General features: G+C 34.5%; 1 long non-coding RNA gene across 1 annotated transcript; it reads left to right on the forward strand.

The window, feature by feature from the left end:
• Nucleotides 1-666: 666 nt before the first annotated feature.
• LOC104653830 lies at nucleotides 667-12,323 on the forward strand. Its single transcript, XR_746730.1, has 3 exons — nucleotides 667-795; nucleotides 9,883-9,975; nucleotides 12,037-12,323. It is a non-coding gene; the product is annotated as an uncharacterized LOC104653830 (long non-coding RNA).
• The last annotated feature ends 4,501 nt before the right edge of the window (nucleotides 12,324-16,824 follow it).

Consider the following 16,824-nt stretch of genomic DNA (forward strand, 5'->3'; position numbering starts at 1 on the left):
GTCTCGAATTCCTGACCTCGTGATCCGCCCGTCTCGGCCTCCCAAAGTGCTGGGATTACAGGCTTGAGCCACCGCGCCCGGCCACAGCTCACTTTTTATACACTCACTTCAGAAGTTTATGTAATATATCTGACAGAACAATGATTATTAGAGAGAGAAAAGCAGAAAACTGACAAAGGCATGGTGATCATGAGAAATGTGTATAGGCTTATACTCTGTCAAAGCTTTCACCTATCTATCATCTCTTTTTACCTTACCCAGATGCTATGAGGCAAGTAAGGAAGGTAGTATTAACTTCATTTTGCAGAAGAAGAAAATGAAATAGCAAGGTTACGTAACTTTTGCTTTGGCACTTGAACGCACAGCTTCATGTAAAGTATTTTTTTCCAATTTATTTTGTCTCAATTACCTTCACTTAGAGCATCTCAATGAAGGAAAAGCTACCTTTTATTTGTAAACTCTTCTTTGTGTGAGGTTACTTGAGAAGAAAAAAGTAAAAAACAAAATTTACAGACACAAATATTGATTCATAATATTCCGCTGATGAACTGGAATTCATAGATAGAGGGCAAAGAGCTAGTTCAAACAGAAAATGGCTTATATCCTGTACTTCACCAGGGAAGTCATTCTGATCTCGGTTTGTTTTGTTCATTCCTCCATAATTGTAGCATGACCACGAGATCTCAGATATCCAGCTGTCACAGAGGAAGTGGGAATTTTCAATGTGAATGTCAAGTCATCTTTTCAATGTGAACGTTTGCTACTGCCAAATAAGAAACACCATTTTGCTTTCAGGTATGTGAGAGTAAATCATTATACATAATCCCAAATCTCCATATTTTAAAAAATGATAATGATAAAGTTATTTTATCCTGTAGAGAGACCGTTTAGAGTTAAGATCAGTCTAGAGTTCACGTTGCTTTAGAGGATTAGATCACTTCTTTCTTATTCTTTTTCAAAGGTCTATTGAAAAGCTCTCAGTCTATCTGGGTAGCTCACTCTTTGATGTGTAAATTGTTCTTCTGTTACTGAGACTGCAAAGAGGTTAGTTTTACCAAATGTAACCTTTCTCTCCATACACAGTAATGAATGCACATGGACTCTCACTTAAATGTCATTGTCACCGGGATGTTCACATGAGATAGGCAAAAGTAGTTCAGGGCAAGGGAAACCACTTCAGCCAATAAATAACTGTGATGTGTAATGTCATTTTACCCTTTGAAAGAAAGAGGTTTTTTTTTTACATGTTGGGGATTTTGTTTATTTATTTATTTTTGTATTGTATCCCCTAGTCGTATACATTTGAAAAATGACTGTACATATTACAAATGTCGCAAAATTAATTTTAAATGGAAAACAATAACATTTCTGCCTAAATCATCATTGTGATTAATTTAAACACAGTCAATGTATCATTTGAATTCTAGGTAGTTCCATATACTGTTTCACAGATGTGTCTTAATTTTGTGTCTGTTCAGAAATAACTAGAAAAATATTTAAAAGCTTTTTACATGGCTAAATATAAACATATTTTTATTATAGGATTTTTCATTCCAACATTCGGTTTTTAAAATGTCACAAACAATCATTAGTTTACTGAGAGATAACCTAATTTGGGCAGTGTGAAATTCACTGGTTTTAGGTTCACATGAATTTCAATGACTTTTTTATTATTCATCTCAATTGAGTTTTAAGTTGTATTTCCTTTAGTTCTTAGCCTTCAAACTTTAAATATGATTCAATTACCTCAAATTCTGGCAAGGACTCATAATATTACATTCCCATAGGAGAACAACCATGTTTAAGTATGGTTGATATATTTTTTGTATGAAAGTAAAGCAGTATAGAATGAAATTTTATTATTAATATCATTGGCAGAATAAATTATTTCCAAAGGTCAAATTATTCCATTTTATATGTAGAATCTAAATTTTGCATTATAATCATCTATTTTGACAGTGTAGAAGTCAGAGTCATTTTCTGATGACAGCTATAAATATTTATCCTTTTTATCTTCCATATTGTGAAGATTTCTTAAACTAAAATAGATTAACTCATATCTATCTGACCTTATTACAGATATGAAAAAAAGCATACATGAAATTTAAATCTGGCATAATTCAGAACAATTACTATCTAGAAAAACAAGCAAGTTTTTCTAAATCTTCTGAGGAACACTTTCTGATTTTCTTTATTATAGTTTTTTAAATTTTATTTTATATTTTAAAGAAAAGAAAAATATAATGCCTGTTATGAGCCAGCCACTTTGGAAATATTAACACATTTAATCCAAATAACAACTCTATGAGTACTAACTAATTTTGTAATTGAAGAAACTGCATCACATCAAGATTGGATAACTTGCCTCAAGAGGTACATATACGACTTTAAGAGAGCGTTAATGGAATATTAATGAGGAAGAGAAATTACAGAATTTTATTCTCTAGACTTCTCTACACCAGTGTTTCAAAGATTTAGATCTATATCTAATATTAAAAAGAGGCTTGAACATGCACTTATGTACACATACACAAACACACCCTACAACTTTGATTTCATCATTTTTTTGAAAAGCACTATTTACAATGTGTCCCTTTTATTTGACCAAGTCCTTATTTCTTTCACATCACTCTAAGTAATGTTTAATGAGACACTGATATTCACTTCACCTGGCTAGGTCAATGCCACTTGACTCCATATGCCTCCCCAGACCAAACAATAATGTTGGCCCACAAACTGCCATCCAGTTTATAAATTAGAGCTCAAGGGTCAGGCTGCATCTAGGCATATAGATAGCAAACTTACACTAGGGAGGATTAAGAATCTTTTCTTCCTGCCTCTGAAATATCCTTGCTTACACTCTTGTAGCAAGAATTCAACTGATATCATTCTAAATATTATCTCAGGAAATTCTTAACAGCTGTACCCCTTGGATTTTCAATTTGTCCAAATAAATGGAATCAAAAGATGGCTTGTTGAAGTTTAATTTGCTCTTGAATCATCAGAGGAGGTCATTTAAGCATAAAAATCTTTTTCCTAGAACATATCTACAAAATGCAGTCCCACACCACTGGGGATGTGAAGGCTTCTCCATGAGCAATTGGCTCCTTAAGCACAAGAGGGAGTGTCTTGGCCTGAATTCTAAAGTTGAGCTGCCTTTCTTCATCATATTTGGAGGAGGTGCCAAAAACTCTTCATTTATGCTACGTATATTCTGTCTCTATGTATGAAATATTGTACACCAACCAAGAATAAATAAAGCTTTAATATTTCTTTCCTATAATGGATAGGAGTTTGCTTTAGAACTTTCTATTGTGTAATATTCATATATAAGATATGATTTCACAGGAATGGCAGAATTTATAGTAAAACCATCACAACCACCAGAACAGCAATAACGCAGATTTGTGTTTCTGTAATTCACTACTTTGAATGTGGGCAGCATACTGCATTTTATCAGTGATGACACTCCTTAGCAACCATTTATGTAATGAGACCATCTGCCAATACTTTACCAAACCTTCACTACTCTTCTAAGTGTTAAAAAAATTAAAAAGTACTTAAAATTCTTTTTTTTCCTTTGCTGTGCACAGCTTGTTCCTTTAAAGCTAGGGAATTTCAGAGGTTTGACCTATTTCAGAATATTCTTCTCTAGCCTAAGCTCTTTGACTACATCCCTCTTTAGATTCACATTAAACTAATTCTGGATAGAGTTTAGCGATCTTTGACATCAACATAATAATCTTTGATGCAAAGAAATATATAATTCTATTCACTAAATTACAACCAATTACATTTAGACCTTTGACCCAGTTAATGACTTTGAGATCAAGCAAAACAATTGGAGGAACAGAATACTTCCTTGATCATTGCCTGCAATTTTCTATGAATTGAAATTTTTACAGTGAGCTAATTGGTGGTGCACTGACTTCCTCCCAGAATTGAGAAACAAAGATACATTAAAATAGTTTACAAAAATTTTATCATTAAAAAGTACAAGATTATAAAATGATAGAGGACATAACTTACATAATATGCATTTTATGTAAAGATAGTATAATCACACACTTTATTAGAAACTGTAAGTGAATTTACTTTTCAGTTTTCATATTAGTTAGGATTCAAACTTCTTTTATGTCCTAATTTATGTCTTATAACTGGGCTAGAAACTTAAATACAGTCATACACAGCAAAATGACATTTATGTAAAATACAGACTGCATATACTCATAAGATTATGATGGAACTGGAAAATTCCTATCACCTAGTTATTTGTGTTATGGTTGCTTACTATATTCAGTACAATAACATACTGTACAAGTTTGTAGCCTATAAGCAATAGGTTTTACCACACAATCTAGGTGTATAGTGGGCTATATCATCTAAATATAATAAGCAATAGGTTATACCACACAAATCTAGGTGTGTAGTAGGCTATCCCATTTCAGTTGGTGTAAATACACTCTATAATGCTTGCACAATGATGGAATAACCTAACAGTGCATGTACTCTCATCATTAAGCAATGCATGACTGTATGTTTTTTAGTTTATTTTTCCTGCTATAAGAAAATATCACATACTGTATAATTTCTAAATAAGAAAAAGTTATTTCTTACAGTTGTGGAGGCTAGGAAGTCAAAGATCAAGGTACAGACATTGGTGAGGGCTACTCTCAACTTCCAATATGGAGCCTTGTTGCTGTGTCTTTGTGTGGCAGAAGGTGGAAGAACAAGATAGTACTCTCTTTTACCTCCAGCCCTTTTATTAAAGTACTAATCCTATTCATGAGGGCATAGCCATCAAGACATAATCACCTCTTATTGGCCTTATCACTTAATATTGTTGTACTGGGAATTAGGTTTCAACATGAATTTTGGAGAGGATGTCATTATTCTACTATAGCATTCTGTCTTATAGAAATCATACCTTCTTCAAAGTTGCCATTATTTTAGAATACATTTGCCATGTTTTCTGTAAAGAATATTAAGATTTGTTTTTCTTCCTCAACATTATTCTCCTTTTATTAATCAAGATAAGTGGAAAAAAATAATGTTTAAATTCAGGTAACAGATTGCCAAACCAAGAAATGTTTTCTCGTGCAGAATATGAAAAATCAAGCTAAGACAAAAATAGAGCAATTATTTGAAATGAGGAACCATTTTAGAGTTTAGCACCAACATAATAAACCTTTGAAGATGTTTGTTTATTTTTTGGTTCAATTAAAACTCTGTTCTATAATAGAATAGAAATTGTGTCCAACTCTTTATGGAACTATTTGTTCCTTTCACGATAGTTACTATTGAAAGTATTTCATTCATCCAAGCAACTGTATCTGTAAGCTGTGGGCAATAAAAGTTGCCAAGGATTTTAGGCTAAGATCCAATGTATATTTATCTGGAGTTTTGAGAAACTCCTGGAAACTAGGCCGTTCTCATGTTATGTATATTAACAATAGTTTTCCATAGAGGATCCTAGAATAAGATTGTTCCCATGAGTTACACTTAAAAATGTTTCCCACATGCAGAGCTTACACTACATATGAAACAAAAAACTTGAAAGTAAGTAAAAATAACCTCATTCTGAAAAGTACTTTAATGAATCTGCGAATGCGTTATATTAATTTTCTTGTGTTAATTTGTAATATGAACACATACAAAATTATAGGTATGTTAGCAATTCAAGTTTGAAATCAGATAGCTTTATTTTTCACAAAACGGGATATTGCCAGTAATCACAATCATATAATATTTATTGACTATTTCTTTAGAAATGGTGTGCTTATGTAATTTCACTATGGATCCATTTAAAACCATTTTATAGTATTTTCAAACATAAAATCAGTTGGTATAATTTCTATTATTGTATTTTTAAGTTTTTACCTATATGTGTTTTGTATATTTATGTAATTATTTTAATTTTATTATAATTTTTCTATGCTTTTGTGCAATTTAGATCTCCTTCCTAAAATTTGTGTGTGTGAATGTTTATCTGTAACCATCTTGCAAATTAGAGCCTTAGTTTAGCTTCTCCAATTTCTGTGTCACATAGATCTATGTCAAGATCTATGCTATCTAAAGGTGGGTCAGTGATTTATTTACATTACTAGTTAAATAGAGCATTTTATTTTTAGTCAGCCCTTTTTGTACATGTGGTGTTTATAAATCCAAGGTATCAATGGCTCAAGTACTAAGTCAATTACGAAAAGCAATTTAAGACTTCAGATATGTGAGAAGTAGGGGAATGTTTGATGACATTAATATTTGTAAATAATTATATGCTGGCTACTCTGTAAGTACTCTATTGTTGCTATTTACTGTTAATGAATTTTTCAAAAATAATTATTGTGTACCTGCCTTTTTATCAAGTATATTTAACATTACACAAATGTATAAAGGCTGTAGCTTCATGGGATTAACATTCAAATGAACAATCCAGAAAAATCACTTAAACTCACTAAGATTATCAATGAACTGGGTCATACTATTAGGACTAAATACAATGTATAAGTGTAATTTACATAAGTGTATGTTTTCATTGCCTGACAGCCTTCTAGGAGCTAGAGATAGAACAGGAAGAGAAAGGCAATGATAGGGCTATGATTATAGGAAAGACTAATCAAAGGGGAAAGAGCAGGGGCAGCTAATCTGTCTAAGGAGGGATGAGGTGAAGGTAATGCAGTGGAAGGTTTTCCACAAGAGTTGATACGTAAACTGACAGCTGAATTATGACTAATCGGAGTTAGTCAGAAAAATGAGATGAGGTAAGAAAGGAAAAATGTTCCAGGTAGTTACCGCATTTATGGTAAAAAAAAAAAAAAAAAAAAAAAAAAAAAAAAAAAAAAAACAAAAAAACAAAAAAAAAAACTGATTAACCTGGTTAATTTGTCTGTTAGTTAAATATCAGAATTTTATTTTATCACATAAGACATCTGAAACTCATAGAGTTGAAAACATGTGTTGACCTAGGTTCACCTTCTTAATGAGAGAGACTGAATTGAAACCTATTCTCTCTGACAGTAGAGTAGAAAATATTCTTTCCAATTTGCCACCGTGATGGTACATACAATAGAGACTAAATAGATTTCTGTGGTTTGAGTTAAAAAACCTAGACTAATCAACTCTAGAAAATTTGAACATTTTATAAATTTTTAATTTAAAATGTTGCATATGTTAGTAGTATTAATATTCCTATATAATATGAAGTAGTAGACAATAATTATTTAAAGCCTTATATGTTTTACCAATATTTATCCAAAAGCAGCCCAACTCTTAATGCTATCTGATCAACACAATTTCACAAACATGAGGTTTATGCATATGGTAGGCTAGGTAACTAGGCAATTTTACATATATTTTCCTAAGAAGATAGGACTATTGTTATTGTTTCCTCCTCTAGAGGAAACTTTGAGGTTTCTTGTCTCTGAAAAGGAAAAATTCAGAGCAAAATTTCAATAACAGCAGCAATCATAAATGCTCCAATTGGCTGACAGAAATATCAGCCAATACAAATAACATACCAGTGCAATTTTCAAAGAAGAGGGCTTCTACTGTGCCTTATGCTCTTATCCCACGACAGCAAAAAAGTGAAGTAAAATGTGGATCAAGTATCAATTAATAAAATGTATTTTGAATATAGTAATGCTGAGCTTTGGAAATAGAAATACTATTGGAAATTCAGCTTTAGTTTTTGAAAACCTGACAGGGCATTGAACTATTTTACTAAATATTCATTTTGTAAAAACATATAGTTTTAATCCATAATAATTTAAGCTTCAACATTACATGGGAGATTTTTCACATAAATATATTAAGGCTAAATTAAACATTGCCTTAGGCCAGAAATAAACTTTCCATCAAACAAATGCAAAAAAAGAAAGATATTTTCTTCTTATGTTTTCCAAAAGCATTTGTTTTTGCTCTCTTTGATTATTTTGCTGTTGAAAAGGGCCCAAATCTTATTGTTCAGATAGATGTGCCGAAAGGATTTTGAAAATGTTTGTTATAAAGACGGACAGTTTTCTTGTAAGTATAATAAATGTTGACAAGTATCCTCTGTTTCTCTGAAACACAGAATTCAGTTTTTATTTCTCTCATCCTGTACTTTTATAATTATTATCAGTGAATTTCTTTAGTCCACAAAATATGGCTATGTAGAATAAGAGCAAAGATAATAGAAAAAAAATTCTAATTAATATTTTAAAACTCACATTTTGCATGAACTATTTATGCATGTAGGTTAAATAACTTGAACATATCGTTCTACATAAAAACATACATTTCTCTAAATAGCCATTGAATAATACCACTTGGAGGGATGATAAATAATTTTCAGCGATTGTGTTCATAATATGTCACTACTTTCTGGATTATCTAAACACTCTTGTGATGGGCAGGATTCAAACATGGACTCAAGAATCTTGCCCTCTGGGGTACTACTCACTGTGTATAATTACTTCCCCTGAGGGGAGAACAAAATCTGTGAATGTGATGGGGTAACCATTCTCACGTTAACAACATTTCATAGCAAAGGTGAAGGGATGTTGCAGATGTAATTCATATCCCTCATCAGTTGACTTTGAATCAATCAAAAAGGGGATTCGCACGATTTGGCCCAATCTAATCAGATGAGCAGTGCAAAGAAGTCCAAAGGCTTTTAAACTCTACTATATTGCACTGTTGTTTTTCTCTGTTAAGCATGAATAAAGACAACAACCATTGCATTCCATAAACTACCAAATTGCTGACTTGGTCTGAACTTACTACGAATAAAAACATCATCACAAACTTAACAGTATTTGTTTTGGGGTTTGGTGTATGTACATCTTATTTCAGTTTTTGCAATTTCTTTAGAAATGTTATTTAATGGCCATGTCTCCATCAATCCACCTTTTTAGAAGGAATTTTTAGTCTTGTAATCTGCTCTTAACAACTGAATAAAATTTAAATGCCTGTGGAACACTCGGGGCTTCCTTAGAGACAGCAAAACCTCCCATATTAATTTCCCAATATATCTTTCAGGCCTCTAAGTCTTTATACTGTAACATTTTGAGCATATACTTCTAAAAGAGTTTTTTGAGAAATTATATGCCTGGTGCTATCTAAAGTTTAATGCATATTAACTGCATACTAACTTAATCCATGCTCACAAACAAGGTCAATATTTTGCAAGTATGCTCCATACGGCTCACACCTGATGATAAACTTTTGAAATACTTTTGCTCCACTATACACTCCACTTCTACCCTGGCCATACCAGCTTCTTCCAGGCATTTTCCTGTACCTCAGCGTGTTCTAGCAATTAAAGAGTTGATATCCTGCCTAGCAGGAAGCTTACAGGACCCCACCAAATAGAGTAGCAAGGGCAGTTGGCTGTACTGGCTGTTAGGTACCTCTGAGCTAAGTATTATTATGCTCTTTTTATATTCGTGTCAACGTGGGTACTGAGAGGTTGAGCAATTTGCCCAAGGAGAGTTGACCTTTATAGTCAAGCAGCTTGACTCAGAAACAAACGCTAAGTGATTCTGTATGGTCCTAGGTATTATAAATTAAACAGAAAGTCATTGCATTTAGACTTGCATTTTGACAAATTACATTCAAGGAAACTACAATGGAATGATACTCTTTATGTTTCTACTACATTCTACATTTATGAATATATATGTACGCGTATTATATATGTTAATAAACTTAAGTCCTATTTTAAAATAAGAGATTTAATGTAACCAAATATATTTTATGTAAAATATAGACATACTGAAGTGATCAAAAAACAGACAGCTATATCTTTTAAAGAAACAAGACATCAGGAAAAAAACCCTTTACATTTCAAAAGTATATCTAAGTGAGTTTTAGCCACAATTGTGCTTTGATTTTGTTTTCCAGATGAAAACTAATGTGGGGTTGAGGCACCAGCCCGCTGTCAGCTGGCATGACCGCTCCTGCGGCCTGGGCTTCAGATTCTCTCTGTAGCTGCAGGTTAGTGATGATTTGAGCTAATTTAAGTAGGACTGTTCCAGAGGTGACCTTTTCAGTCTCCTACAATTTATATCATTTGCTGGCAATTGGAAAAGCAGCTTCAATAACATCAGCCACCAAAGAAGCTAGTAGTTCTGCTGGACCTCCTGGCCAGACCACAGATATCGGTGAAGATCCTGTGACAAGAAAAATCATACAGGAAGATACAGGAAGGGATTAAAAAGAAAATGTCCTGTGAAAGTTCTTACCTGTAATATCAAAAGTAAAAAGAACTCTTTAAATCTGTTTGCACAAGGCATTACATGAGGTAATTTATTTACAGGAGGCTCAGCCAAAAGTAGGAAAGCAGAAAAAAAATATAGCAACAGGGATTCCTTTTTCTTCTTCATTTCAAAACTTGTATAAATAACACTAACAAGCTTTTATCTCTTGTGCCAAAGACACAAGGACATGAATAAATGAGTTAGTATCACTTTGTACAAACTAAGGTGCCTTTTCTTAACAAATTCAAAACATGTTCTAAATAGGCATTGCTTTTGTGATAGAACATTTTCTTCTAAGAATAAAATTGATAAGTGTATTGCATCTATTTTGATAAAATGGAGCTTTAAGGTTTTCTTTAACATAGTGGGGTCTTTGTCATTTCACTTAGTGGCTTCAAATTAGGATCAAAGTATAAAGTTCTATACAGAAATGATAACACGATATGTAACATTGCTAAATCAAGTTTAGCCTAAAGCTCCCTCCTCTCATATTTGAAGTTTGGACTAAAGGTTTATCTGTGCATCCTGAAATATAACAAGTAGATGTGTAAAAAGACTGTAGTCCACATTTGTACCAAGCCTCGAGTTTTGGTCGATCAAATGTAACCAGCTGTTCGAACCATGTTAAAATGAGGCAAATACTGACCTGTAACCAATGTGGCTGTTTCTGTACCTCACTTCCGTTTTCGGTACATCATTTTCCTTTTTCTGTTCATAAATCTGCTTTTACCATGTGGCTGTGCTAGCGTCTCTGAGCATACTCTGGTTTGGGAGGCTGCCACATTTATGAATTGTTCATTACTCAATGAAACTCTTTTAAATTTAATTTGGCTGAAGTTTTTTTTTTTTCTTTTTTTCAATCACCATGAAATATATGAGACAACTCTGAATAAAAGAAAATCCCCCATTTTTTATCACTTTTAATATATAACATTTATATAATATGTATAGTTGAATTTTGACTTGCCTTTAATTTTTAAATTGAAGAAAACACACTTAAAATGACATGCTACATATGGCACTATATTTTGTTTTTAGAAATAAAACTTTTTAAGTTACATTTTATGAAAAAAGTTATTCGATTTAGATATATATGTATATATATTCAGTTTCAGCATCTTTGTCATGAATGGGGTCACTTTTTGAATTTTTAACAATTTTTCTAGGGCACATCACTTTCATTTTCATCTAAATTGTTTGAAATAAAACACCTATTTAAAATCCATGAGTGATGCTGTCATTGGGAGCTTTCTTTCATGCTACAAGTACCTATTTGCATAACTAGAACTACTTATTATATTTTGGTGAATAACACTTACCATGATAGTTGATAAAGTGATCTTTATGAGTTTTGTTTACTATAAACATCCAATACAATTATGAAGCCATGCCATGGGAATAATTAAACTGTGTCAAATCTCTTTGCCTCCTTTATTCACTTTATTCAGTGACTCCCATTGGTGTTGAAAACTTGCATTGATTGGGGTTACTTTCTGCTTTTTAAAAAACAGCAATGTGTGGTTCAAAATAAAGTAATGGAACCGTAACCCCATTCTATGACAACAGAAGCAAGGCTTGGAAGGCTCACCTAGGAAGGCTCTCTTACTGAAAGTGGGCTAAACTCCAAATTGTCAAAAGACATCTATTTTTTTTTTTTAAATCTAGCCCATGCTAGTGTTAGTAAGATGTGTCATTTAAGTAGAGAGTAAAAACTGGGGTGTGTGTATACACATATACTCACAATTATACATTATTAATCACATTAATAACATTATTTAACTTTACATTTTTCCCACAGGCATTAAATTATGATGAAGGCCACAGAAAAATGATTAAGGTCAAAGCGTAGAATCAATTGTCAGCCCATGTTATGGATATAACATTTATGTACCATTGGGTCATAAGGGTGGAGCGCTCATTAATGGAATTAGTGACCTTATGAAAAAGAGACTGGAGAGCTCTCTCATCCTTTCTGCTGTGTGAGGACCTGGTGAAAAGATGTCAGGTATGAAACAGAAAGCGAGCCCTCAACAGACACTGCATCTTTTGGTGCCTTGATCTTGGACTTTCCAGCCTCCAGAGCTGTGGTAATAAGTTTCTGTTGTTTATTATCTACCTAGTCTATGGTATTTTGTTATGGCAGTCCAAATGAACTAAGGTTTTCTCTAAAGTGTTTCTGTCAAGACTACTCCTTACTGGGGACCTTGGAAATGCTTTTACTCTCTTTGACTCAGTACTCAGTACTTATTCACACCCAACCCTTTCCTCTCCCTTTTCCCTTGACACCACCTTCAAGTCAAGAAAAGAGCAAGGGCTTTCTGTCTGAGGCTTTCTGTGCAGTGAAAAGTCCCCCACATCTGCCCTAATCCACTAGCAATGCCCACCTGCTGGTGTTCCAATTGGGGGAAACTGGAACATTAAGAGAGCCGATGCTTTCTCTTGTTTCATTGTTCCCTTATACAATCACAATTAAGTGATTAAAGCCTTGACTGTTATTTTCATTTTGACTTCTCTTAACTAACCACTGGACATCTAGCAGCTCAACTGTCTAGAGGAGAAAGAGATGCTATTGAAAGGTGACAAATCAAAGAGTGAGAGATTTAATGAGGATCATTAAAACAAATAAATCAAAAGTAACAGATTAAAATATATCTGACACCCAACACTATTTTCATAGTATGACTGCAACAAAAGAAAGAATCATAGACCTAGATTTCAGAGATATTTCTTATATTTGTTTACCACAAACTGTGCAAAGTGATGATAGTGTTCTGATAAATATGTGTTTCAATTAAACAGTATGTAGTGCAATGCAAGTACTGCTTGTATCCTCTGTGTCACTTTAGGACTCACTGGATAGGAAAATATTCGTGGGGAAAATAATTTGGAAAATAAACAAATTGAAGATTCAAGCAGGGGTATGATTGGTGCTTGTTTTCCTGTAATGGAGCATTTAAATACAGCATATTCTATATGTGACAGTATCAAAATTTGCAGCACTTAAGCAGTAAGAGAACATCTCCAGTGAAAGGAGACATAATTTTGTACAACTTTACAAAATAGGTAAAATAGATAAAGGAAAACAGAAGACAGGCATATGAATATTTTAATTCCTTGTCTATATTCACCAAAGTTGATGGCATACAGCATACTAAATAGGGAGTAAGAGCTTTGACCCCTCAAGGTTCTTTAAATCCTGAAGGCATTCCATTTTTGATGGGCTTGAGTTCCGAGCAATTTGACATGCTCTCTCTGTGATTAAAACTGCTGTAGTTAGCTTGAGAGCAGCGGAGAAAGCTGTCAGATTAATAAGCAAGAAAATGCTGCTTAAAGCAAGATTTTAGAGTCTGCTTCTCACCTTGTTTGCCAACTCTACCTCAGAGACCACTTATTTGAACAGTTCTTACACTGAAATACTATGCATTCCCTGTGATCGTTTTAATTATGAGCTGCTCTTACACTAGACTGAATTCCCAGTCTTTGTCATAATAACTACCACAGCTTCAAATTGTTTCTGCTATCTCGAACACAGGACAAACCTTATTCCTATTTGATTAAGATATTTTAACCACTCCTCTCTCTGCCCCCCAAAACAGCTATTCATCAACTATTGCAGGACTTGAGATTTTTTTTTTTTTGGAAGAAATATATCATGATTCTACTTTGAAGTGTGAAGCTAAATAAACCCAGCCAACACTGTAATTGAGAAAACTGAAAAGCCTAATATCATTAGTGAAAACTGAATTATTGCAGTATTGATATAAGAAAAATTAGGTACGTTAGAGTGATGTTAAATGCACATGTAATGTCTATGTCCAAAGTCCAATAAGAGATAAATTATTTTTTTCTCTTTCTTTCTTTCTTTCTTTCTTTCTTTCTTTCTTTCTTTCTTTCTTTCTTTCTTTCTTTCTTTCTTTCTTTCTGTCTCTCTCTCTCTCTCTCTCTCTCTCTCTCTTTCTTTCTTTCTTTTTTGAGACAGAGTCTCACTCTGTCACTCATGCTGGAGTGCAGGGGTGCGATCTCGGCTCCTGAAGCATAAGAATTAGTATTTGATCAACCATATTAAATGCCAGGCACTACCTTAAATGATAGTTTATGTGTTACCTCAAAAATCAACTAAGATGACATAATTAATATGGATGTTTGAACTAGGGTCCTGAGATGCCCACCAAGTGCATCCAGGTCACACCGTTAGCATGTACCTTCTATTAGAACTTGGTACTTTTTTTTTTGACCACATAGACAGACTACTGGTAACTGGCAAGTAGTTTAGAATTTTAGGCTCCTCTGGATCATTGCACACTGTGCATCCACTGTGCTCTATACTAAGTGTGGACACAGAGCTGCAATGTGCATACCCGTGTGTGGTGCCTAGTCACTGCACATTTCCTAAAGACTGTGGAACATGATGGTTTGGGTATGACAATAAAAACTGTAAGAAAACAGAGGTTAGATGAAATTGGCTTGCTAAAAAGGTAGTTTTTGGTGTCACATAGAATAATTATTTTTGCTTTTCACCATGTTGAGATTATAAATTCTCAAGGATAAGGTCAGAGATTCCTGCAGTGTATTAGTCTGTCACCACACTGCTATAAAAACTACCTAAGACTGGATACTTTATGAAGAAAAGAGGTTTAATTGACTCACAGTTCTGCAGCTTAACAGGAACCATGACCAGGAGGCCTCAGGAAGCTTACAATCATGACAGAAGGTTAAGGGGTAGCAAGCACCTTCTTCACATGGCAAAAGGAGAGAGAGAGAGCAAAGGGGGAAGTGCCACACTCTTAAACGATCAAATCTCATGAGCTCTCTTTTACTCTCACAAGAACAGCAAAGGGGAAATCCGCTCCCATGATTCAGTCACCTCCCACCAGGCCCCTCCTCCAATTTGACATTAGATTTGAGCAGGGACACAAATCCAAACCTTATCTTCCCCAGCCTCTCCTAAATATGTTCTTCTCACATTGCAAAATACAACTACCTTTTCTCAACAGTCCCCCAGTCTTAACTCATTTCAGCATTAACTCAAAAGTCCACAGCCAAAGTCTCATCTGAAATGAGGCAAGTCCCTACAACCTATGAGTCTGTAAAATAATAATAATTTTAAAAAGTTAGTTACTTCCAAGATACAATTGGGGTATAGGCATTGGGTAAACGCTCTCATTCCAAATGGGAGGGACTGGCCAAAACAAAGGGGCTACCATCTCCATGCAAGTCTGAAACCAAGAAGGACAGTCATTAAATCTTAAAGCTCCAAAATAATCTCCTTTGGCTCCATGTCTCATATCCAGGGCATGCTGATGCAGGAGGTGAACTCCCAAGGCCTTGGGCACTCTGTCTCTGTAGTTCTGGAGGGTACAGCCCTCTCAGCTTTTTTCACAGGCTGGTGTTGAGTGCCTGTGGCTCTTCCAGGTACATGTAAAAGCTGTCAGTGGATCTACCATTCTAGTGTCTGAAAGACAATGGCCCTCTTCTCACATCTGGGGGCTGCAACCACACATTTTACTTCCACACTTCCCTAGTAGAAGTTCTCCATGAAGGTTCTGACCCTGCAGCAGACATCTGCCTGGACATCCAGGCATTTCCATACATCCTCTGAAATCTAGGAGGAGGATACCAAACCTCACCTCTTGCCTTCTGTGCACCCATAGGCCCAACATCCATGGAAGCCATGAAGGCTTGTAGCTTACCCCCTCTGAAACCATGCCCTGAGCTGTACCTTGGCCCCTTTTAGCAATGGCTGGATCTGGAGCAAGGAGGATGCAGTGTGCCATGTCCTAAGGCTGCACAGAACAGCTAGGCCCTGGGCCTGGCCCATGAAACTATTTTTACCTCGTAGACTTTTGGGCCTGTGATGGGAGGGGCTGCTGTGAAGGTCTGTGAAATGCCCTGGAGGCATTTTCCCTATTGTCTTGGCTATTAACATTCAGTTCCTCTTTACTTATGCAAATTTCTACAGCAGCCTTGAATTTCTCCCTAGAAAATTAGGTTTTCTTTTCTACCACATGGCTGGCTCTAAATTTTCCAAACTTTTATGCTCTGCTTCCATTTTAAATATAAGTTCCAGTTTCCGATAATCTTACTTCATGCAAAGGAGCATGCATTTTTATAAATTGCACAAAATTTACACTTTTGTAAATACACTTTATTGATATCTTGAATTTTTTGTAGCTTAGAAATTTTTTCTGCCAGATACCCAAATCATTTCTCTCAAGTTGAAAGTTCCACAAATCCCTAGGGCAGAAGCAAAATGCCACCAGTTTCTTTGCTAAAGCATAGCAAGAGTTACCTTTACTCCAGTTACCAATAAATTCCTCATCTTCATCTGAAACCACCTCAGCCTGAACTTCATTGTCCATATCACTATCAGCATTTTGGTCAAAACCATTCACCAAGGCTCTAGGTCTCCTTCTGAGCCCTCCAAACTGTTCAAATCTCTGCCAGTTACCCAGTTCCAAAGTCACTTCCACATTTTCAGGTATCTTTATAACAATACCACACTCCTGGTACCAATTTTCTGTATTAGTCCATTCTCATACTGCTATAAAGAGTTACCTGAGACTAGGTAATTTTTGAAGAAAAGAGA

The sequence above is a fragment of the Rhinopithecus roxellana genome, chromosome 18 (assembly GCF_007565055.1).
Source record: "Rhinopithecus roxellana isolate Shanxi Qingling chromosome 18, ASM756505v1, whole genome shotgun sequence".
Classification (NCBI taxonomy): Eukaryota; Metazoa; Chordata; class Mammalia; order Primates; family Cercopithecidae; genus Rhinopithecus; species Rhinopithecus roxellana.